Source organism: Zeus faber (genome assembly GCF_960531495.2).
Source record: "Zeus faber genome assembly, chromosome: 2".
Lineage (NCBI taxonomy): Eukaryota > Metazoa > Chordata > Actinopteri > Zeiformes > Zeidae > Zeus > Zeus faber.
The window spans coordinates 7278678-7304001 of NC_137189.1; the positions used below are offsets into that span (position 1 = coordinate 7278678).

Genomic DNA, 25324 nt, shown 5'->3' on the forward strand with positions numbered 1-25324 from the left:
GAATGAGTAGACACGAACGGCTTCTGATGTATGAAGTTCCAAGCTAAACAATTACAGGCGCAAAGTCTCCGTGTTGAATGTGGAATCTAGTAACTACTGTATCTGCGGAGGGCGCGCCCGCCAGCCGCTTCGGTGAGAGCCGAGGCGAAAACGCATAACTGTCTCTCAGCAGGGATGGCACCAAACTGACAATTCGAGCGGGGCTCGCCGAGTCTCATTCGATTCTACTCCCAATCAAAAGCCTGAGCTTCCATTTATGTTTATTACATTTCCTGTTTCTCACTTCATCACGTCGGGATTCAAACTGACAGCGTAATTATCATTTCATCCCAAATTGATCCCAATCCGTGTGGGCTGGCTCCGAACGTGGAGACACGAGACGGAGGGGAAAAAAAAAAGAAAAAAAAAAAGAGGCAGCAGAGTTTTGGGAGCGTTTGGCGACGGTTCAGTCATCTTCCGAGACGTATCGCTGAGCGGAGGGGAGGGATGGGGGCGGTGGGGAGGGGGGAGGGAGGGAGCGGAGACGGTTGGAGATTGCGTTGCGGGTGTTCCCTTGATGTCCCCCTGACAGGAACCAGATTGGGAGTCATGCGGCGTCGGCGCTTCGGCTTTTTATTCGTCTGGCTCCACCGGGTTTTTCCTGGCCTGCGCCGGCCCGGTTCGGAGACGTGGTGGCCTGCTTGTGGAGCCAGCCCGTAGTTTAAGTGAGAATAACAAATGCTGGAGGAAAAAAAAAAATGATAAAAAAAATAATAGGCCTCCAAAAAGGAAAAGAGAGAGAGAGAGCGTGAGAGAGAGAGAGAGAGAGAGAGAGAGAGAAAGGCGGCACAATTCTACTATTGTTCGTGGTTGCATCATTGCAAGACTCTAAGGGACATTTTACTGGCACTCATAAAGAGTGTGTGGTCCCCGTTTGGGAGAGGTCTGCCAGGTTGACAGATATGCTCTACGGTAGTATTGGAGAGTTCCGTATCATGTATTTTAGGTTGTGTTCCTTGGCAGCACCGGGATGAGAGCTGTCATTCATCGCGATTTTGATGAGGCCGAAAGCACTGGTCCGTGCTGCTTACGATGGCACCGTGCGTATTAACTCGAATAAGTCACCGTAAAGCCGAACGCAGACGGCGGCCGAAAGGGAGATATCAGCGCCATCTCCAAGGACTCCTATATACATTGACAATGATCCCCAAAAGCCCCCCCTATGTGCATTAGGCTGACGCCGTGGTTCATTTTATGCTCCGTATCAGCAACAGCATAGCGGCCCTTCCCTGAACCCAAGAAAACATTTACACCTCTGTGTGTAAATGTTTTTATACTACGCCAAATAATTACGCGCTTAACGGCCAGTTTTGGCGATTGGGTGTGATGTGTTGTTAGGTGCGGCTCAGCGCCGGCGGCCCAGCGCCGGCGGCCCAGCGCCGGCGCCAACCGCAGCTGTTTTTGTTGCGTGGCCGTATGGATTTTACATATCGTCGGCTCAGGAAAAACAAAAAGAGGGTCTCCCTCCGAAGTCCGACGGTGAACCCCGGCCACCTGGAATACACCTCGCCCAAGGTTTCACCTGGAAGCAAATGGAAACAAGCTATGACCCAAGATGCATAATCGCATCAAATAAAACAACGACCAAGGGAGATCGACCGAGGCAACCCCATTTCTTTTTTAGCAACAGCTGAACATTTCAGCTTATTCAGCCTTTTTTTTGTGTACATTTTTTCTTGCTCTCTCTCTCTCTCTCTCTCTCTCTCTTTTTTCGTCTTCCGCAGCGTTAATCCCCTGTTGGACGTAGCGTGCACACGTCGGTCTCGCCGAGCCCTACTGTGTGCGGATCCAGAAACACAGAGTTTGGTCTGTGCTTAATCAGTTCTGTTTTTTAAGTGTTCTCAGCTCGGTTTTCCAGCACAGCCCCGCGAAAGAAAAACGTCTAGTCGTGGGTGGCTTAGCTGGGTCACTGAGCTCACAGAGTAGCGCATTTCATAAGAAAGAACCCACTTAATTCCGAACCATACGTCGGATTAGCTGATTTACATGTGGACAGCTATCATTTTGTGAGGAGTTTGACATTGATAAATGAGGTGTTTTACCTAATAGGTAATAAAAACAAATTACAGGTCTTGAGAGAAGGGATGTTCTTCATTTGGTTCTGTTTTCTGTCTTTTCCAGGGCAAAGGGGCAGATTGCTTCCATATGATTGCAGCCTTCGTTTGTTAAGTCTGCAGACAGAGATTAATAAGGGCGTTGTCTGATGGCGGATCCATATGTCCCTCTGCAGGGTCATAGCAATTTTTAAAAGGGTAAGATGATCAGCTGAATGTAAAGAATAATAAACACTATGCAGCATGTAGACAGTTAAATATAGACTTTGAATTTCCATCTGTTATTAATTCAATTATCAGTAAGTATAAAGCATATGTATAAATATTATCAATAAATGACTAGTAATTATTTTTATTCTTCTACCACTCTTTGTTTTTAAATTACATTGGTCAATGTTTACGCAAATCAAACTTTATTAATTACAGGAAATTGAACATTTCTTACCACCATCCTTTAGAAATTGCTGCAATGACGCAACTGCGATTTAGCTTCCCCGAGGTGTATATTAGGCACATAAAAACATGTCAGATTAATTAGGACCAAATAACTCAATGATTATATCTGTGATGTTTTAACTGTTTTCCCCTCCGCTGAAAGACTGTTAATTATGGGGGATGTAAAGGCATCAATGCAGTTATTATGTGGCCTGTGCCCCGAGCCGCGGTCCATCAAATATCCCGAAATCAAATTAGTCAAACCATAAACAATGTACATACGGTCAGGTGGGATTCGCAGGTTTCACGCGAGGCAAAACACAGACATGCGATGTGAAACGACAAATGTCCGGAGACGCGTACAAATCAGGGCTGTGACTGTTTTTTTTTGTTTTTTTTTTTCTGAGAGAAAATATTAGCCCAAACGGTACTTAGTAGGCGAGGGTGTGTTATTCTTAACCAGTCTGAATCACTATTGGACTCTCCGGGTCCCACAGAGCTCGTATATAAGCTCTCTCAAGTTTCTCCACCAAGGCGTGAAAAGGCTTCCCTTCTGGTTTAACGCAAGCCTAAAAGAGGACAAGTCCGATATTATTCCTCATCTCGGCCCGCTCACACACGACCCAACGGGGACGAGGCGGATACATTCTACAGACATAAGCCCAATTTTTTTTTTCCCATAACCAACAATCAAAAGACCCATACAGATTCATACATCATCTTTTTTTAATGAATGAAGTGAAAATTGTCTTACTGTGAATTCTGATCTGTTTGATCACAAACCTGAGGTATGTATGCAGATATAATTGCGATATAATTGAGATTTTTTTGGACTAGTATTCTCTGTGCTGTGTGATAGAGAGTCCATGTGAGCGTGTTATATCTATTACAGAGCCCAGGGCCACTGCCTTTTCACCCTGAAATCAGAGAATTATGTTTTGTCACAATCCTGCAATCATCACATGGAGAAAAAAAAGTGATATATTCCCTGTGAATCGAATTTTGCCGCTCCGTCTCACTTGTAAAGGACGCAGGCGCACGTAATGACTGCGGAGTCAGGCCAAGGTAATTTTAGGTGCCACGTTCAATCAGCGCTATCCCTACAAAGCATCACAGCTTACAACGCCGACGTTCTCACCGCAGCGTCCTCGGCCGAGGTGCCATACAGTCAAAGTTCCAGTTTTGAACAGAGCAAAAGTGGAGCAGAAAGACTTAAGAAAGGGGTGGGGGTGGGGGGGTGGGAGGGGGTAAGGGGGTAAGGGAGTAGGTGGGAGAAGGGGGTCGTGGGGGGATCTGAGATCCTGTGGTAAGTGCCAGAGGGACACATTTTTCTGGAACACAGGGTGTGCTGAGTGATGAGGGAACGAGTACAGCAGTGTTTAGAAACACCAGTCGGCCAGTCTATTGCTTCGGAGCCTGGGTGTCTGCGTCGCCCCCCCCCCCCCACCACCACCGCTCTAAGTAGGATGGTACATGCAGCCTCACTGCATACCGGCCTAGCTCGCCGCTAAAATTACCCCCCCCCCCCCCTGGAACCAGATGGAATTCTAAACAGAATAAACTTTTCTTGACTTGATTATATTGAGCCTTTCCAAGCTCCAACATTAAAAAGAACGAGAGAAAGCAAGAAGGAGCGAGGGAGGGGCCGTGGGGAATCTTAGAACCTAATTGCCTTGGGTCTGGCGTGCACATTGGGCATTGTGTCGAGTCGAGACGCTGCAGCAACACCGGAGCTGTTTCCCCCCAGGCTGTGTCTCCCAAAGGGGGAACCGTCACATCTTCCATGCGTTTGCGGTGGTCTGCAGCTCCGCGCGGGCCGCACGTGAAGCCGCTAATTACATGCAAGCAATCCGTGACTGTCTGGCTCATCCAAATGGCCCCCATTGGCTACCAGTGACCCCCCGCTACGTGACAGTAATTGGGAAGACGAATAAACGGCGGCAAGACTTGCAGCATAATTACTGTATGTGACCCGCCCAGAATTTTAAGAAGGGTCTATTTAAACATAACAGCTATAGATTGGTTTTCCCCTGAATCATACTTCCAAAGTATTCAATTTAGTTTTGTTTTATTTTAACAAGTGAAGTATACATTTGTTTAGATTATTATTATTATTATTATTATTATTATTATTATTATTATTATAATAACAATAATAATAATAATCATCATTATAATTATTATTAATATTATTAAAAAATACATTATTAATATTATTATTATTATTATTATTAATAATAATAATAATAATAATAATAATAATAATAATAATAATAGTAATAATAATAATAATAATAATAATGATCGTAAAAAACTCGTAAATGAAACTGAGTACAGTATATTGAAGTTATATAACCTGTAAGGGTTCCTACTGACTGTATTCCATAAAATCCACTTTTCTTTAAACACTTATCTCCGTTGACTGCACTGAATCACAGTGAGAAGCTGCAGCAGGGCGGTTCGTTTCTCAACAATAAAGCGTTCCGCAAGGTCATTTTTATGAACAGTTATAAATCATAGGAACCAACATTTTAATAAGCTCAGGGTTGAAAAATAGCCAACCTAGGCTGCGTATGGCTGTTCTCCACCTGGAGGATCCGAGTCGGTTCTGTGTAGCCGACATCTTTGTCTCAGTTTCTTTACATTATAACCCGCTGCCTTCTTGAGGAGTTTAAAGTACCTGTAAAATGAGTTTGTCGCACCACAGAAAATTGTGTTGTTAACCACACACAACAATTTGAATGATTAAAAAACTTGGCAAGTATACAAAATTGGGTTTCAAAATCGTGCAATAAAAGGCAGTTCCCTCTGCTCTGAGACACTGGGGGTGTGTCCACTGAAGACGCTGAAACCACGCCCAATCACGTTAACCCTGTAACAATATATAAACGTTTAAATTGGAGTAATGTTTAAATGGTGCAAAGACTTGGCATGAGTTCACCATCTCCCTGGAGACGCCTTTTACTCCAGGTGTTTCCTCCCAAAACAGCGTTTTATCCCAAACTCCGGGTTGTTAACTTTGCTTATTTCACCACTGATGCTCCGTTTCCGACGGTCCCACCTGGCGTTTATATGGTGTTGGGGGCGGGGCCATGCAAAGTATGACCTTACATACGTCATTTAGCCCCGCCCAAAAAAAATCCGGACCAATAAAATGGTGAGAAACAGTTTAACGGTGTAACTCCACAATTCAATACTACATTGTTCAGTCTTTTCACATATTTTCAGCAATTACTTTCTAACATGTATAATGTGTTCAAAAAAACAAGTCACTGAATTAATTTTACAGGGACTTTAAGGAGTTTAGATAACATCCATCAATATTGTTAGAAAGCAATACTTCTTGTTTTTTGTCACAGCGATATCATCTGAGAATACTCCGCTTTAAAAAAAATCCTTCGTACGAAAACAAAACAAATGCTGTGCGTAACATTGGCACGGCCGCTCTCCGAACGTTATACAACTGCGTCTGAAGTACCAGCTCTCTCCCTCAAGTAGGGGGAAGAAATAGGACTTTGAATCGTCCCAGTGACTTTGATTAGCGAGAGTTGTTTGTTTCCTCAAAATGACAGCTAAAAGCCTGGAGTACTTCTCTAAACCAAAGTCTCACTGCGTTTCAAACTTGCCCCATCGGTTGGCCACCTACAAACAGCAAACATGGAAAAAAAAAAAAAGAAAAGAAACGCTCTATCAAAGGCTATCTCTGGTGACTGCCCCGCTTTTGTGTTTATCAAACGTTGATTTTAATGTTCCATTTTTATCACGGCGATTAGTATTGTTTAGTAGTCGGCCAAACCAAGACTTCCCCTCGTCGGTGTGAGTGTAAACACTTGTCTTCAGAAAACAGCCTGGTTTGGATGCCGGGAGGACAGAAAGGTCCCGGCTCACGGGATGGGCACGTGCGCTGCGATGTTTTGCCGAGGCAGACGTACATGATGCAACGCTGATGTTTATGGGGAAAGAAAGAACATAATTGCAGTATCACTCCGATGTGAGTCATGACACATATGACCACCGTGAGCTGGCTGTTTTGTCTCCCCCCGAAATCCGTCCCATCAAAGCCTTTTTCCACAGCTCATTGGCTTAGATCTCCGCCGCAGATTTTATTTGATCCCTTATTTTTTTTCTTCTAGTTCTCCTTCTTCTCTCAATAACCTCAGTTAGCTTTGATTGCTCTAATCACCTTTGAATTCGACCAATCTTTTTTTTTTTTTTCTGCCATAGCGCTGCCAGGGCCCTGCTCGGTGGCGTGTGTGTGTGATTGAGAGGGGAGGTATGGAGCGGAGCTGTGGTCTCTCGCTGGAGCTGGAACTCTGAGAGATTTCCTCTTTTGCTCCACGGCGTAGGAAGAAAAACCCTTCGGGGGGTGGAGGGGGGGTGAGCGACCCAGACGATGACTTAGTTGGGGTCAGGTGTATACACACACACACACACACACACACACACACACACACACACACAAACACCTGGCGGACAGATGTGCTCAGACGCAATGCCGGTAACCGTGTCCCTGGTACCTTCCCCTGCACTCACCTGCCTCCTCTCAGCTCATGCAGCGGCGGAGGCGGTGAAGGTCAGCGAGGAACAAAGAATGGGTTGCCAAATGTTGAGAACAACCCCGCCCCCCGCCCCCACTACAGACACACCTTCACACACACATGCGTGTTGACTTAAAGTCTGGTTTGAGGATGTCGCAATGACTCACATACGATGCAATGCCTAATAACACTCAGGGCTTAATCCGTGACCGGTGGTGTAGTCTACGTGAACGCAGGTATTTGCTTTAAAATCCACTAAGAAAGCTCCAGGATTTACATATACACACTTAAAAATGTGCAAGGGTACATAAGTTTTGCAGGGGACCTTACAGCGCAGCCCCCCCTTACAGTGCAGCCCCCCCAAGGATTTCCTTAAATTTTTTAATTTTCATTAAACACTTTAAATCAAAATAACTAGACTACTGTCCGAAAATTATTTAAGTTTTACATTAATTTAGGACTGATAATTCGTAAAAATGCAAGTGCAGCAGTGATAGAGGAGGGGGCGATCTACGTTCCGCTGAAGCCCCGTGTGTCAGCTCGGTAGAGCAGAGGTTCCCAACCACCGGGCCGCGGACCGCTGGTTGGCCGTGAGCTGGCGGCCGGGAAATTAATTAGAGAGGTATGTCATTTACTCCGTTTGGTAATAGAATGAGACAAAAAGAGCCCCGTGCGAAACGGGGAGACCTTCTCAGCCACTCTCTTACCCCCCCACACCCCCCACCCCACCCCCCCTTAAGAGAGAGGGGGGGGTCTTCACAGTACACTCACTACAGTAAACTAGACTACACCACTGTCTTTGACGTGCACAAATGCATAACCAACTTCAAAGTCTTCACCCTAACCTTTACCAAAACCTAACACTTAACCACTTAACCACAACCCGACATTAACCACTTTCCCTTTCCTCGGCGAGGGATCCAGAATTTCATTTTCGTCCACTTTTGTCGCGCAGATTGAGAGTTTGAGTTGTTTATTGAAAAGGAATTGTCTCATAATTTGCCTAAGCCGCACGCACACGTGGCTTATTAAGGGAAGTTAGTCGTAGAGGCCCTGGAAACAACACACACACACACACACACACACACACACACACACACACACACACACACACACACACACACACACACACACGTGCGCACGCGCACACACACATACACACACACACACACACGCAGTCCAAGGCTACGGTTCCTGCAGAAATGGCCTCTGCCGCTCTGTTAGATAGATGCACGAGTGTGCGGCTGATGAGAGATACAACAAAACATTTCACGTTTCCCCGATTCGCCCAAGCCGTCTGGTAGACTCATCGAGACGGAGTTGAAAAAATCTTTCAGTGAATTGACATTCACCAAAACAGCATGATTACATTCCTTTCACACAGTGCTTTTCTCTATTTCTATCTGTCTGTATGCCCTCCGGCCCCCGCCACCCCCCAACCCACCATTACGTGCTTGTCCGAAATAGCAAAGACAATTTTGTGCATTTTTGTGGATTTTAAGAGACTCTTAATCAAGCTTCCAAACAAATGACCTCACGGCGTATAGGAGGGAAGAGGTGCACAGCAACAATACAGAGTCTGCCTTACTGTACCCTGCAGCAATTACCAATAGTTTACACCCTGCATGCACTGCCATTGAAATATTTACCAACATTAGTGCGGCAGTTGGGGATTACCGTGTGTTGTTGTAGAGACACAGAGAATTGGCCTTCATACTTTCATATTTTCTCCGTACTCCTTGTCACTGAAAACAAGGAAAGGCGATCAGATTAAAATCTCTTTGTACATAAACTACCCATTGACTCACTGTCTTCCTGTCGGAAGAAGCAATTAAGGCTCTGAGACAAAGATCTCAGACTAGTTAAACGGCCAAAAATAAATAAATCTCCGTATTGCCTTTAGACTTTGGGGCCTGTTTCAATTAGCGCGAGGGTGGGGGGCAGGGGGCTGCGCCGTGGTCTGTGTCTCTCTGACTGAGTCTCTGGGCTCCTTGGGGCTCTGGTTCTACGGGGACTTTTTAATTGCTGAGCGGGAACCGCGAGGGGAAATGTACTGTATTCATCTTGGCCTCCCACTACGCTCTGCTGGTGAAGGCCCGGAGTGATTTGTCTCTTCTACGCACAGCGCAGTACAGTGAAGTACAGTACCGCTCAGACAATGCACTCATTCTTCCCATCGTGAATAGAGATTTTCTTCCACTGGACTGTTTTTTTTCTACGGGAATTGATTTATGTGACATAATTTATTATGACCAACCGCCCCGGCTCCTTCCATTTCAGGAGGTAAAATGATCTGGAGATTTGCTCTAATCACAACACCTTCAATATGAAAGCTTTTGACAAAGTCTGTGTTCGATATCCATCATTAGATTAATGGCTGGCAACAGCTCAACCTTATATAACTGATAAAAAGGAGTCTGCGGGTCTGAATTTAAGGGTTGCATTCCTTTTCAAACATTCCATGCAATCCGCTGAAGTTGGTTTTATTTTACTTGCAAAGCCCAAGATTTCAAACTCCTAAGTCTCTTTTGGTTTTTGCCTATTTCCAGCTGATGGCAGCCGTGTCAGCTATCAAAAGCCAGAGTGCAGTCTGCTTACAGGGATGACTGATGAGCTATGGTAGCCAGATCTGTGTCTGCTCCCTATCTCCTGTGTGTGCATATACACAGACATGTGGGTCACGGAGAGAGAGACCAGACGCACAGCGCCTCTTCCCCCTGATCTCTCTGCTCTCTGATCAGTGCTCTCTGTCAGCAAATCTCCATCTCTCTCTCTCTCTCTCTCACTCCCTCTCGCTCTCTCCCTCGCTCCGTGTGCCTCTTTCACTCAATCTCTCACACTTTCTCTCTTTCCTGTCTATCCGCTATCCTCGGGCATCCCATCAATCACACCCATTCCCGTGCCTCAGATCCCATCACGACCCCGGAATTCTCCTTACGTCTGCAAGCGCCAGGATGGGAGCGTTTAAAGGTCCCTTTGTCCCTTTGAGAGAGGGAGCGGCGCGATTTTCCGCTCAGATGCGATAATATGATGACGGTTTTGCTATTTTCAGGGACACCGCAGTCCCCTTTTTGTTTCTCTCAACACCCATAATAAGGAGCGTGTGCGTCTGACAGTGATGGTTATACCTTTCACCCGTGCGTGATTACACACAGCCAGATGGTTCGAGTTTTAGACTCTCCGCTGCGCTAATATCAGACATGCTTTGAATTTATCACACATCTTAATGGGCGACAGCATAGACGGGCAGTTTGCAAGCTGCCTAACCATTCCTCTCAGCCTCTGTTTATTGCTGTATTTATTTGACTTGCTCCAAGGAACGAAGGGGAGAGAAAGAGACAGAGAGACTATGAGAGTGAGCGAGGAGGCGAAGGGTCTCGGAATATAAACGTTAAGACTGCGGTCGCGGGAGCCATCAAATCCTCAGCTGTCTTATTAACAGCCTCCTCTTGAGCGAGGGATCTGGTAACAAACAAACTTTTCCCTTCCATTCGGGTTCCGAGTGAGTAGCTGAGGCCTTTGCCTTTTCCCTGAGGTATTAATGACTCTCCCCGCGATGGAAATCTGATTGAATCAAAGGCCGTCTCCTGCCAGAAATTGTCTGATAAGCGGAGGGGTAAAATAGGGGGGTGTCCACACAACTTTGGTAAATAAATGAATATGAAAGATATAAGCGGTTCCCTTCCTGACATTGCTATATTCGCCTCTAAGGGCCTTCCAGAAGGGATCAAACTCACTGATAACTCAGAGGACCATGAAACTCCCAGGGCCAAATTAGTCCCCCCAGCCCAAGTGAAAAAAATGTTTGCGTGACTATTAGTTTAATTACAGCACAATCTATCTATCACTTGTTCTATAGATAGAGTTGTTCTCCTTCGATTTTTCCAGATGTTTTCATTGCTTTCATAAAGAAATAACGTACTAACAAACTTGAGTAAACCATTTAGGTTTGCTAAAGTTTCAAATGAGGGTCCACCCACCTCCTAAATCCCAACGCAAGCCCTCGCTAAGGATTCGACATTGATTGTTGGTGAACCCACCGAGTCCAGCGTTATTCAGCCCTCCTCATCTTGACCTCGAAAACCATGTGAAGGCGGGTTTGCGCGAACCCTGCTCTTATACGTGTAACGTCTATGTTTTGTTTATACCACAGTTTTATGGCTCTGTGGCAACGTATCGCGTTTCACTACAGTGGCGCTCTCTCTTTTGCGCATAGACAAACTTTCTGTTGTTGATCTAAAGTGGTTTGTTTATGCTTCATCATTGGGTGGGTTGGTCAGTTGGCAGTCCGGGTTTTGGGAGGAGATATGAGGACTACGGTGTTGCCTCAGCAGAAGTTCCAGGGGGAACAAAGACCTGGTTTATGGCCCATGGCCATTAAACAGGCTACATCAACACTGGTCGTCAGGACCCAGGAATAGAGCGGAGGGCTGAGTCAGCCTCACAGTCCCTACCCACAGCAACGAGAGAGAGAGAGAGAGAGAGAGAGAGAGGCGAGAGGCGAGAGGGGTGGTGTCCAGAGCGAGAGAGACTGGATAGAGATGGAGAATGGAAATAGGATGAGAGCAGGAAAAAGAAGGCAGAGAGAGAGTTGAGCTTGCTAAAGAGGTGGCGGGAAAAAAATGAATGGTGCAATTGGGGGGATCAACAAAGAAAGAGAGAGAGAACAACTGAGAGAGAGTGGGGGCGAAAGAGACCTCCCAAGATCCTAATTAAAGCTAAATTGTTTAGGGTTTCTGCTTGGTCTTTACTTTACACTGCTCACCATTTCACTCCACTTTTGACCTTGTATAACAAGCAGTCAGAAATGGGGACTTGGCCTCTGGAGCAGCCATGTTTACGGGAACTGCTGATCCCCAGGCTCAAGAAGGCCTTGTGATGCATCCATGGGTCCTGCCAGCGCTGGGCTCCTGTGGCACATACACATCCATGCATGAGGGCATGCACAAACACATTAATGGACAAAAAAAAATGAGGGGGGAAAAAAAAAGAGTTGGTAAGCAAAACTATTATCTGCCTTTTCATTAAGCAGGAAATCGTGACCTATTTTGAAGTAACAAAGTGTAAAGCACAGTTCAAGCTGCAAAACATTATTGTAAATTAATGAAGTCAGGGAGAAGAAAAACAGGGTCTTTGACAAAGTTCAGGGGCTTAATGAAAAACAGAGTCCAACATAGCATATGGTATAATAGGGAGACGGAATTGTGTTTATGCATATCTATAAAAAAACATAACATCGTATAAATACAAATTTTGGGAGCTACTGTTGATAGTGATTAGATCTGGGATTGTTGTCGTATGTCATCGGCTTCACACATTTGGTGTTGTTTGGTGGAGGGGCGAGCTGCTTAGTTTGTTTATCACTGTAATGTATCTGCTGTGTATCGCATGCATGTTGTGTGTGTATTTGTGTGTGTGTGTGTGTGTGTGTTTTCATTTGGAAGTGATCTCCTGTGTTTTTCCTGTTGCAGAGTACAGAAGCGTGTGGTGTGGAAGCTCAAAGCTCTCGCCCACATCAAGGAAAGCCATCCGGCCTCACAGCCACAAGCCCCCCCCGCCCCCAACTCAGGCATAATAACAGAGCCATCAAATAGCCGTATTTATAATCTCCGAGCGGGCCAATTTTAAAGTGGTCAACTCCAGGGGTATTGGAATTGTTGAGAGCAATTTGCGGTTTTCGTTTTTAAAGAGGCACCATCCCAGTGGCAAATGAAATAAAGTCAGTTTCCTTTTTTTTCCATTTGGCAATATGAAAGATGGGTCCAATTACATATTTGGCTTCATCATGATATCATTTCAAGATGATTTATTTAATTTGGGTTGGGCTCGAAAATTATTTTATTGTAATCCCGCACCGCTTTTGTGTGCCACAGAAATTATGAGCGTTTATCAATTTCCCAAATATAATGATCGGACTGTACTTGGCATGGTAGGTTATGCTTGGTGTAATTCATATGAAAGTAATTAGAACTAGAACCTTCATGCTAAATATTATGTGTATGAACCCGTTTTCATCATCCTTATCATTCTTTGGCATTCATTTTACTTTACTCAGGTCACACGTCACTGAAAACATCTTAAGATGTTTCGTCTTTTTATTGAATTCATAACATATCCATATTTAGGCTAATATGTTTATCAGTACCAAAAAGGGCTGTGAAATAAGTTTGCTTCAAGCAGCAGGGGGTCAGGCAGGCGCGCGCGGTATCGGAGCCCAGCAGTATTTTTCACCTGGTCATTAGTTTTTGGTAAAGCACCCCATGACAGTTTCCAACGCCTTGTCACTCACTGGTATCTGACACTGATGGAGAGCGCAGCGCGTCCTCGCCACAATATGACCATTCTGCTTTCTCTATCCGCCGAGATCAGATGACTCCCCAGTGTTGTTCTGGAATGATAGATGTAGTGCTTCTGAACGCGGCAAAGGCCATAAAGACATGTCACACACAAAAAAAAAAAACACACCCAGCTGCCAGCATGGCCATTGTGTTCAATACATTGCTTCAATACTTTTTATTTCTCTCTAATGGAGGATTGTATTTGCCCTGACAAGCCATTGGAGATCTGCATTTGCTCCCTAAGACAATGAGAATAAGAATATAAGTATATATTTGCAAAACAAAAATGATTTTCTGTTTCTAAAAAGGACAGAGAATGGTGGATTCCAGCTCAAATTTATATTTGTCTGTACAATCAACAACTGTGTGCACATGTCTACATACAATGCAATCTATATATAATGCAATCCCATATTGATATTTGATACTTTTGTTGGTCTTATGCATGGATGACTAACCAAGTTTCCCCTTTTTGGGTTAATAAACACATCTAATCTAACATTTAATGCATATTGGGCAAAATGTATTTCATGTGTATAGGGCTCATAATAAAGAAGGAATCATATTCTTAACCATAACATCATTCAGACCAAATAAACCGCATTCCAAATTTTGCACAAATGCAACAAAGCGTGATGCATTTGATCTCTGGCGGAATTTCTAAAGACTTTCCCCTCCTCTCTTTACAAAAGCATAGACTTAGTGGGTATTTTTAGACCTTTTAATCACATTGTTTACTGATGCTGTTTCGGAGGCCTTCTGTCGCGCTCTCTTTCGAGTGTGTGATGTTCAAACCAGACCCATAACTGTTAAACGGAGCCTCCCTTCATCTTTTTTGGCCTTTTTTTCCATGTCTGCTCTGTGAAGGGGTGTGCTCACGCATGCCACCTTCATAATCAGCCATTTTGATATTCAAATGAGTCAAGAAAAGCTGCATCAACACACGTGCAGTCGACGAGCAGAATACATCTAAAGGACAGCTGGCGCTTTGCTTCACCTTTTCAATACGGAAACTGATATTGATAAACTTCAGACGTGAGCAAAATAAGTGGGGGGGCAAGTGAAGCATAGGAACTGGAAATACCCCCGCCAAACACCGCCGCAGTCTGCGTAGGAAGGAAACTTGGCTTTATATACTCTTCAATAACTTCCTGTTAAACATCCGCAAATCACAGCCTCACAGAAGGATTAGAAAACGAGTATATGCCGGAGACCCAGTGTCATCCAAACATTGTCTGTGTATTTATGTGACTCTTTGTAGGAAACCGATCACCGCCAAATCCCTGCTGGACAGGTTTGTGTTTATGTACAAATGTATGTTTGTGTATGTGTGTGTGTGTGTGTGTGTGTGTGGGTGCGCGCGCACGTGTGTGTGTGTGTGTGTGTGTGTGTGTGTGTGTGTGTGTGTGTGTGTGTGTGTGTGTGTGTGCGTGTGTCTCTTAATGCATAACATCCATGGGTGTGCATTTAAGTGTATGAGTAACTGGACATGTGCATCATGTATGTTTGTATGTGTTTCTTTGTGCGAGCGAGGGTCTGTGCTTGTGTGCGTGTGTGTGTGTGTATATCCATCTTGTGTACCTCTGTGTGTGTGCGTGAAACCGGGCATATGCAGACGTATATGTTGAGCACATGCTGTGTGATACTCGTGCTGCGCGACGCTGGGTGTGTGTGTGTGTGTGTGTGTGTGTGTGTGTGTGTGTGTGTGTGTGTGTGTGCCGTCTAGGGGAGGATGTTATCAACATGGCAGCGATGAGAGATGAATGGCGTCCCCTGGGGCCGGACTTAAGCCCCTGCACATGTGCACAGCATTGCTGTCCACTAAAAATATGACTCCTAGATACTTTTCCGACTTCTGGTCCTTTCCATAAATCAGCCGCCAGCCAGCAGGGCCTGCACTTGGCAGAAAATCAGACATAGCAGCAGCGACCGGGCCTGCCTGTCATTCTCCCAGTGCTGCCCTAGGGCGCTTAATTAATGTGGCAATTGAAGCCCGCATATCATAATAAACACACAGAAGCCTCTATCTCTGCCTACCTAGGCTTGTTATTCTTGGTTGCCGTTGAGGATACGTCCCTGTGTACGCTGGGATATTTATAGTTAATGGATCTATTAAAATGCATGAAAAGGAATTAAAAAACAAATACATGCTAAGGTGCTCATACGTGGCTGGAATGTTTGGGGAAGGGATTTTCGGGTTTGAGGTGTTTTCACAGCAAAGCGGTCGAATTTATCACCTTCACTTTTGTCGGTGTTGATCCGTCGGCCCGTTTCATCATGGGGAACACACAGGCCGTTTCATGGGGCCGCTCCAATTTTCATTTTCATGAGGATCCCTGCTCGTTTGCAGCGTAAAATATGCGCAGGAAGCCGACTCTGGAGAGTTCAGGAAACGCTCCAACACCCCTGAACCGACTCTAACAGTATGACTCCACAAAGAAATAGGAGGTGCACTCTCCGCAGCCGAGGCATGAAAGAGCGGCAGCACCTATTCTGTTACAGACCAAACTGAGTGTCTGACCTCAGCAACCTTTTGGAAGAAACATCAGGCGGCGAGGTTATAACTTACCTCGCTTCTTAACCCGAGCTGGCTCTCTCACCATTTGCCGCTCGCTGGAAGCCTTTTTTTCTCCTGTTTCGGTGTGACAGCCACATTTAGAGGTTAATGCCTCTTCATTTGTAACTCTTTACTGTGCCTAATGCCACCTTGCTAGGCCATAAAGACTTCATAAATCACAGGCAGGAGTCCTCGGTGTTGCCGCGGCTGGAGACAGGCTGATTTAAGGCAGCAACTTCCAGCAGACATCTCATCCTTTATTCTCCTTTATTGCTGCTCTGTCGTGGCGATGGCGCACCTATTCCCTTACCGCTCTTCTTTCCAGGTCTGGACTCTTACTTAGCGCCACAGTTAGCTGACACTCATACAGGAAGCCAATCTACTGTACCTCCAGGGTTGGTTAATAGGATATGACATCATTTATGGGTGACTAGGACTAATGTGCGTCGTTCTACCCCTCTATGGTGGGTTATTTCTACTACTGTAATAATAGATTTTTCAAAGGGGCCACCGCCTAGCTTTTGAAAGCAAATGTTTTTGGTGAATGGAGTACTACACGATGCAAGGAAAAACATGTAACGCTTCAGATGTAAACATACTGTGTCCTATCCACCTTCTAAGCTTATGAGAACTCTGAGCTGCCTGGAGGATCTCCCTCCCTCAATGTGGTTTCTTCTCAGCTTCCCTCACAAGCTGCTCCCTGGGAAGGGAGCCCTCTGAGCCCTCCCGAGTCACAGCCACTGTGGTTTTGTCGCTGATCATGGCCCGAGCTCGAGCACCGGGGTCAGGGCATTTTGTCAGGACGCCTTTTTACCTTTAAATACGACTCAAGGCTGATGCTGGTGGGTTCGCTGCACGTGAACCGAGTCACTTTCCAGAATACTGACGGGGGGAAGTTTGCAATGATCTTATAATTATTCAGACACATGTTTCTTCTTGAGAACTTTTCCTTGGCAACCAAGTTTATTATTCAGATTAAATTTATTGTGTAGGTATAATTTCAGTGTCTGCAGTGCTGTGTTTTATTCTTTTAGTCCAAATCGACCCTCTTGAACTCAGTGGGATGTTTTGTACTTGGGAAGCCCCTAAGTAAGCTCACTTTGAACCCCAATCCAATTTCTCTTCGTAACTCAAAACCATAACGGGGACATTTTGAGACTTTTCGTTGCGTTCATTGAAAAGGGAAACGGCCTTTCTTACATTTGTTTGCACAGAAAAGAGTGGACCTTTTGTTTTAAAATAATGTTTCTTTTGTTATGGCTTTAGGTCTCTATTTCTGCTCACTGTGGTGTAAGCCATGAAGTTGGGTGGATGTCTAGTCTTTATTGCCTGCAGCTCTGTGTGTGTGTGTGTGTGCGCGCGTGCGTGCATGCGTGCGTGTGTGTGCACATATGCGTCGTTGTATGCGAGTGTGCAATGTGGGCACTCGTCTGTGCTCACGCATGCATGTGTACATATGTGCCTATATAGATTTAGTTCTAGCTTTTTCTATTCACTAAAATGGCTTATGAGTGGGGGGCAGAGCCTCAATAATGTTGTTTGACAGTTGGGAGCCGGGGCAACTGCCTAACGGTGTCCCACAATGCAACTGTAAAAACAAATAGTGTGTGAGTGTGTGGAAAGGGCCGGGAGGTGCTGTTCGCCACTCTCTGAACCTCTGATCACACGCTCACACACTTTCTCTTCCTCTGCACTCACACACACACACACACCCACACACACATCCATATACACACACACGCACACACACACGCACACACACACACACACACACACACACACACACACACACACACACACACACACACACACACACACACACTGATGCAAATGTAGAACAGGCATTGAAATTATGAGACTCTAATCCAATCCCCTGCACACACATGTTTTATGACAGGCACAAACCTTCCCCCTCTTTCTCGCCTTCAGTTCATTTTAAACAGTCACGAAAATGCAGACTCACATGCACACATGTGGACACTTGTGGACACGCGCACACACTCACACACACATACACATGCACCCCTCTCTGCACACACTCAGCCCAGTACTGGCTGAGGGGCTCTAATCCTGTTAAGACCTGTCGGACCTCATACAAAGACGGGCCTTTTCCGCCGCACCCCACCCTTCTCCCTCCCCCTGCCTGCTCCCCCAGAACAGGGGTGTTGACACAGGAGAAGAGAGCGACCCTGTGTTTGTCTCAGAAGTGGTTTACTGTCAAGCAGACGTGAAGCTCTGCTGATTGTACAAGGTGAGGAGATGGAAAGGAGCACATAGGGTGACAAATCTAGAGAAAAATCGGACCCCTGTTGCCCCTCGAAGTGCATGGGATTCATATGGATTTTCAGTTTGCAGATTGTATAAACAATTCAAGCTTGAAAGACCCAATCTGTAAAACAAAAGTAAACAAAAGAATATCCCTGAAAACGGAAATGTAAGGATAGATATATTTGTTTTATTTTGACTACTTCACAGCTCCATAGAGCCCTTTAAGAGTACACTGTACATTTCAACAATCTCAAACAAGACTGTGATTTTTAAGAGCTGACTTACTTAATTTGAATTGTATTTGTCATGATTAATTCACTAAGTTTGATACAATTGTATTTATTTGTATGGTTGGCATTTCATGTATTTATCATAATAATAGGGAATTTTGGTGGCGGGGCCCGCCTCTCCTGGGAAGGGCAGAGGTGACCAAGGAAAAGAAAAATCAGTCAATTGATCAGAGAGAGGCAAACTTTCTAAAAAATTATTTGACTGTCTTGAGAGCTTCTCCTTGATTGTGTTTGTGATTGTGAATTTTCCTTGTCAGCATGTGTGTATTTGTGCATGTGCATATTATAAATTAAGTTATTGTTGAGTATGTGTTTAATTGCCTCAATATGTATTCATTTATATTAACTAACCACTGGGCTCAGAGTTAACACCCCCACCTGCCCACCCTCACCGACATACACACACACAAACACATACACACACACACACACACACACACACACACACACACACACACACACACACACACACACACACACACACACACACACACACACACACACACAAACACATGCTGTGGGTTTTTCCTGCGGGTCCTCAGACCGCTAAGACTCTGACCACCATCACCATACCCCTGCCTCGCTGGGTCTCCATCCCCAGGTTTCGCACCATGTCACTGGGCACTCATTGGATGGATGGCACAGAGCCAACATCTTGGGTAGTGGGGCAACAGGAAGACGCATGGAGAGGAAAAAATAAGGGGCAACGATGGAATAAGAGAGGGAGTATTTATTGAACAGGAAAGAACCAGGGGTAAGGGGGGGGGGGGGGGTGAAGGCAGCATATCACTCAGTTTATCATATACAAATGTCCCAAGACTGATGTGTTGGTGGTGGAAATTACACACACTAAGTCCATTGTAAGGAGAAATTGCTCTATCATGTGGACTGATCTTTAAATGTAAATGAAATAGACTCAAAACTAATGTTATTAAACTTGGAATGGAAAGATCCGTATCTATTTGACACATTTATTTGTGCGTGACGATCTTTTCTCAATTGCTGGCAATTTCAACTTCGAACCCTTGTTATAATCCCACTTGGCTAAAATTAAAAATTTATAATAAAAAACAGCTCAGCTGAAAATGTCGTTGAATTGACTGTATTCGCTATTGTTCTGGGCTCTCATCGAGGAAAAGAAAGAGCTGTGTCATCATTTGGAAGGGAGGAGGGATAGTGTGCAACAGTGGGAAAACTGGCTGCTTCCCAGGCCTGCCCTCCAGGCCTGTTACTGCCTCCCTTTCCTGGACACGCATCAGCACATCCAGGGTGTTAAAAAAGAGAGAGGAGGGGAGGGCAAGGGGAAAGAAAGGATCAGGCGTCAATACAGAAAGAGAGCCATTGCAAACGTAAGAGAGAGGAAGAACAGGATGAAATTGGGAGAGGATGTGGAAAGATAGCAAGAGACAGAGAATTTGGGAGAGGGAGAGCAACAGTCTGAGGTCCCAGGCGTCGCCGTTCCTCCCCTCAGCCCGGCGGAGCCAGCCAACCCCACATAAACATGAAGAAGCTGTGGAAAGTTTCACTTCTCTCTGGAGGGTCCTCTTCTCTCTGCGCTGGTTTTTATTCCTGTCTATCTGGCCCTCGGATTTCTTGTCTAGTTTTAGGAAAATTCCACCAGCGATGGCGGCTTGTTGCCCCCGCAGCCCCCAAAAAGTCTTCCATGTGACCATTAAGGAGGCAACGCTCAGTTTGTGTTTGTTTTAGGCAAACAGCTCAATTGCCACTTCATCCATCTCGTGAACCTTTCTGTCCTGGAAGCTCTTACATTTCTTTCCATGGCCTCACGTGGAGGGAGGGTCGAAAAAAGATGGCCACACCTCGACTTCCTGCTGCCAACACCCCCCCCGCACACACACGCACACACAAACACACACACTCCTGCCTCTGCAGTTTTTTCATCACCATGTGAGGAGGTCTTTGATATCACTGCCGTTTTTTTTTTTTTCTGTGTCATTTTAAGTGTACTGGTCAACAGAAAGAGTGAGGGGAAAATGACATATACACCAGCTTGTTAAATGTCACCAATTAGGAAAAAGGCCTCCCACAGACTTGGCTCTCAGCTGCTTTTATAGCCGTGAAGTCAGGACAATATCGCCATCTTCAGGAGCTCAGCGGTATTCTAACCTTGCCACATCAGTACCATTACAACCCATAAGGTGCCAAATTTTGGAATAACCCTTTTGGTGAGGACTTCACTGGGTTGGAGGACATTTTGTGCAAACAGATTGCCACTTGACCTCCTCTGCTGTAGGGGGCGCTCTAGTTCCACTCTCCATTCCTGAATGTGGTCAAAGTTGGACCGCGGCGGTGTTTGTTTAGCTGACAGTGTTGACGCCCACCCACAGGTGCTAAAGGTACGTTGAGAACAGCGCCAGCTGTATGCCGGCCACAGCGGCCCCTGGCCTGCTTGGCTTCACCCGACGTGACTGCCTGATCCCTCGCACAGGAAAGGAGGAAGTGGTTGAGTTACCCAGCAGCAAATTTGAGGTTTATAAAGAGAGAAAGCTGTAAAAAAAAATAAAAAAATATATCAAGTGCAGTATTTCTCATCTGGCCTGGGTGAGTTTCAATCAAATCGCTATTAGGTTTTGTTTTGCCTTTGTCGAGAGCCTGACAGTTTATTTAGATTGATGTTTGGTACATTTAATTAGTGGCACTGGCTTTAATCTTAATCTGCAATTGTTACCTGTGTGGTACCAGGGCACCACCCACAGAGACCACAAGCATGCAGCACATCCTCGCCCAAACCTCAACAACCCCGACCAACAACCAAAACAATAAAAGAGAAAGGCCAAACCAGCCGTGCTTTCTGATGTATGACATCATCCATCAACCTGAAAGTCCTATTAAGGATGCACAGTCAGTTTGTGGTGGAAAAATACCTGGGCATTCCCTATAGGCAGCATTCTGTTGGAGCGAAAACAGTTAAAGAGGCATGTTAAGTATTTGGATTTGATGAACAGTTCATCTTGGCGCCACCCGGAGCTGGCAGCACGGCCAACCTTGTTATTAGCGGGACAAAAAGAAAATGTTCAGTTCACGTGCAGCTGCGGCATATTTGGGAAACTGACAGAAAGTGAATCGATGAAAGAGAAAGATGAAAGGGAATAATTTTTTTCTGAATCAGTTCAACTCTGTCCCAAAAAAACTTGGATTTTTTAATTTCCTCTTGGGGGGGTGGGGGGTGCAGGCCACTGAGCCCTGCAGGACAAACTGCTGTTATTCAGGCACTACCTGTCAAGGGGTGGAATGGAATGCAGCTCAGATGTTTGGACGCTTGGATAAGAAACAGAAAAATAGTATTAAAGAGGGTGAATTGTACTGGCTTTGGAGTTTTTTGCAGTTTCAATCTGCCCTCAAATGCTTGAGTTCTTCTTTGTATTTGTCTTTAAATTGCCCCATAGTGTGAACCTAATCTCAATTCCTCACCGGTGATTTGGAACCATTCTCTCCGTGGAGCGAAGCCCCAGGATGTTATAATAAAAAAATAAAAAGGCCCTGTACCGTGTAAGGAGCAAGATGCCAAACTAAATGAGTGAAGTTCCTCCAAATTAAATTTTAGTCCCGAAATGTAGGGCTCAGATCACTGCCATGTTTAATGTAAGCATCCCATGGACTGCACATAGCAATATTTCATGGCAATAATACAGGCAATTACACGCTGAAAGGAGACTGTGCATTCCTAAACATGCCTAGGCCATGCCTCAGGATACAGTCTAAGCTCCTCAAACCACTAAAAAGAAATAAACCCGCTGCTGAAATAACATTAGGAGTCTGTTACCATAATAGTAAAGCCTCATTTGTTAGCATTACATATCTAAATGCCATCTGAAAACCGTGGCACGTTCTGATTAAGCGGGGTCTTGTAACCGTGTTGCGTTTCAAAATCTCTCCTACCCCTTGCAGCGTGTAGGTCTTATGACCGTGCATCCCATGGCTGGAACAAGACATTGTTGTAGTCTGGAACTAAATATTCTTTGTTGTATTCAGCAGATTTTATCAAACCTGATTCTGATCTTGTGTTACCTCGAGTGAGTTTTTTAAGCCCGATGGTCAGGAGTCCCTGCACAAGCATTATACAGGAACAATATCATTTAAAAAAAGTTTTATTCATACAATAACATGTCTGCTTTAGTCATCAGCTCCGACGTCCGTAGGCCTGTTTCACGCAGACTTCGTATGGTTGGGTTTCAAACATGTAAGAAGATACGAGAGCTCATTTGGTACATTCGCTGTGTTTTCTGCTAATTCAGCCGTTTCTCTGCCACACAAGGCGAAAGGATAAGGCACCTGGATTTTGCTCAGCCAGGCCTTGCATGTCAGCGTAATCCAGAGCGACAGCGAGCGGTGGGCTCGAACTTCCCGTTAGATTTACTCCAGAAAGCAACAACATAATCATGTCACTTCCCTCGGGCCGTTCTGCCACATTGTTGTTTCGCGGGGAGACACTGGATTTGATTTCAGCAAACTTTGCTGACCTTCACTTCTTGGCGCGGAGCAGCAGGGGAACTACAGGAGCCTGTCCTCTACATTGGCAATCAGCCTGGGAAAACATAAAAATTTTCACAGACAGAGACAAAACGACACCCCCCTTGCCTCCACCTACACCTCCACCTCCTCCCCTCCTGGTTCTGAAATAATTGTTCTTCAAGCATGAAGAAGACGTGCGTCAACAAAACCTTTTTTTCGTTTTGCCATTTTCTGCTGCTGTTGGCAGAATTGTGCCACAAAAGTCCTACGCACATGCTCCCCCTCAGTCTCTCTGCTTCACCACTGATTATTATGATTTTTGTCTTTACTTTCCTCCTAAATGTGTTATTCATCCTGTTCCGGGTGTCTCCAGGCACACTTCAGAACTGGATATAAAATAAACAGTGGCAAGCTCGCCCTCCTGTCGCTAGACCTTGACTGCTGCTATCGAACAATAAACAGTGGGGGCCCTTGGTCGTGTTTATACTCATCTCCAGGCGTGTGAGGATGGCAACGCCAATGGGAACAACACTGTTTCTATGGACGTGTGAAGCTGACGCCCACTAGGAACCATAGAGTTGGCGGAGGCCACCAGACCATGACACAACCATAAGGCTGCTGGCAGGTAGTGTGTACTCGCTCTGGCAGAGCCCGGTTTACCTTGGACTGGCACCAAGCGCTTGCATGCAGTAAACTGGAAGCCTCCAGCAAGTAAGACAAAAGCGTTCCGGGTATATGAATATGTAACGTGTACTACGTGTGTGTCTCTGTGCATATCCAGGCAGCAACAGAGAAAGCAAGGCCTGGTTAGAATGACAGACAGAGAGACAAACAGACAGGAAATAGTGTCAGTTAAAGGTGCAAAGTGTAGAATTTAGTGGCATCTAGCAATGAGATTGAAGATCGCAACCAACTGTATACTCCTCCCCATGGCGGTACAACATGGTGGCCTCTGTGGAAGACATGGTGGCTGCGAAACTCGCGAAAAAGAGAAAAGTCCCGCTCTAGAGCCAGTGTTTGGTTTGTCCGTTCTGGGCCACTGTAGAAGAAACATGGCTGTACAACATGGTGGCCTCCGTGAAGCTTATCTGTGTTCCTTCCATTTTCTCTGGCCCCTTTAACTAATGATGAAAAAAATACAATAACAAATCTTTGAAACCTTCTGTCTCTCCCTTTGTGGATAAACAGTATGTGAGTGTGGAAATGCACGAAATCGAGACCGCAACAATAAGGGGTTTCAGTGTTGACAGCAGGGGACAATGTGTCGCTTTGCTCCTCCCAGGAGCTGCATTGAACAGAAGCACCTGTGGCCTGTCTCATTATTTCTCCTGTTTTTACAGAGATCTTAACTGTTCATTGGTTCCCACTCTAGGACCTGTTCGTGGGAGCTTGTCTGGGATTGGTGACATCTGTGTTTGGAGAACGTCGTTGACCCAGTGATCCCTGAACCTGTGGACCAGTGTGTGACACGTCATCAGAGCAAGAGGCTACAAAGATCCACAGTGTCTGACTGCTGCCACAATGAGGGACTTTGCGAGCCGAGGGCTTCTGATGAGTGTTCATAATGACAGACAACAAGAGAAAGAGGGTGGTTTGCGCTGTAAAGAAGGGACTGTTATGCCTGTCTGTTGATGAGTTGTTCCAGCTTGCAACCGACATCCTACGGACACCTGACCAAGACCCAGCTGAACAAACATGAGAAAGATGGTTGCTTCGATTATGTGTTCATACATGGACAGTACAGTCTAGGGCAGGGGTCGGGAACCTTTTTGGCTGGGAGAGCCATAAAAGCTAAATATTTCTAAATGTATTTCCTTGTGAGCCATATAATATTTAATAAAATTGAATGCAACTTCCAAGCATTTTTCAAGTAAGGCATACATTATATTATTATATTATTACATTGTTATTTATATTATTATTGTTACATTATATAACACATCTGAGTACTTAAAGCGCTATATATAATACATTGCTCTTTATTCTTCTTAATAATATTGTTGTTATACTGTAGCTAACCAATGATAAATGAAATACCTTTTACCATTAATGTGACGTCTGGTGCTGCATGAGTTTACTGATGGCCTTGTAGTCTGGTTCATACGTAGTGAGGTTAAGCTTCATGCAGGCGTTGAGGCTTCCATCAGTTCAACGTGAGCGTAAGTTGCTCTTAAAGTTTCTCAGATGCGAGAAAGACTGCTCACATGCATATGTAGAGCCAAACATGGCCAATACGGCAATACTCACACGCCGCATTGTGTGCTATGTGACGGGTGCTCGTTTCAAGTTTCAAGAATCAGCTGGTCTTCAGGTTCAGGTTCAAGTTCAAGTT

The 25324-nt window shown here is 45.2% G+C and overlaps 1 long non-coding RNA gene across 1 annotated transcript in view; it reads left to right on the top strand.

Moving 5' to 3' along the window:
* The window catches only part of LOC307244038, a 60176-nt gene extending 35763 nt beyond the window's left edge, over positions 1-24413 (top strand). The window contains exon 3 of the long non-coding RNA XR_013844636.1: positions 24365-24413. This is a non-coding gene — a long non-coding RNA (uncharacterized lncRNA). The remainder of the gene's footprint in view (positions 1-24364) is intronic.
* Positions 24414-25324: the final 911 nt, after the last annotated feature.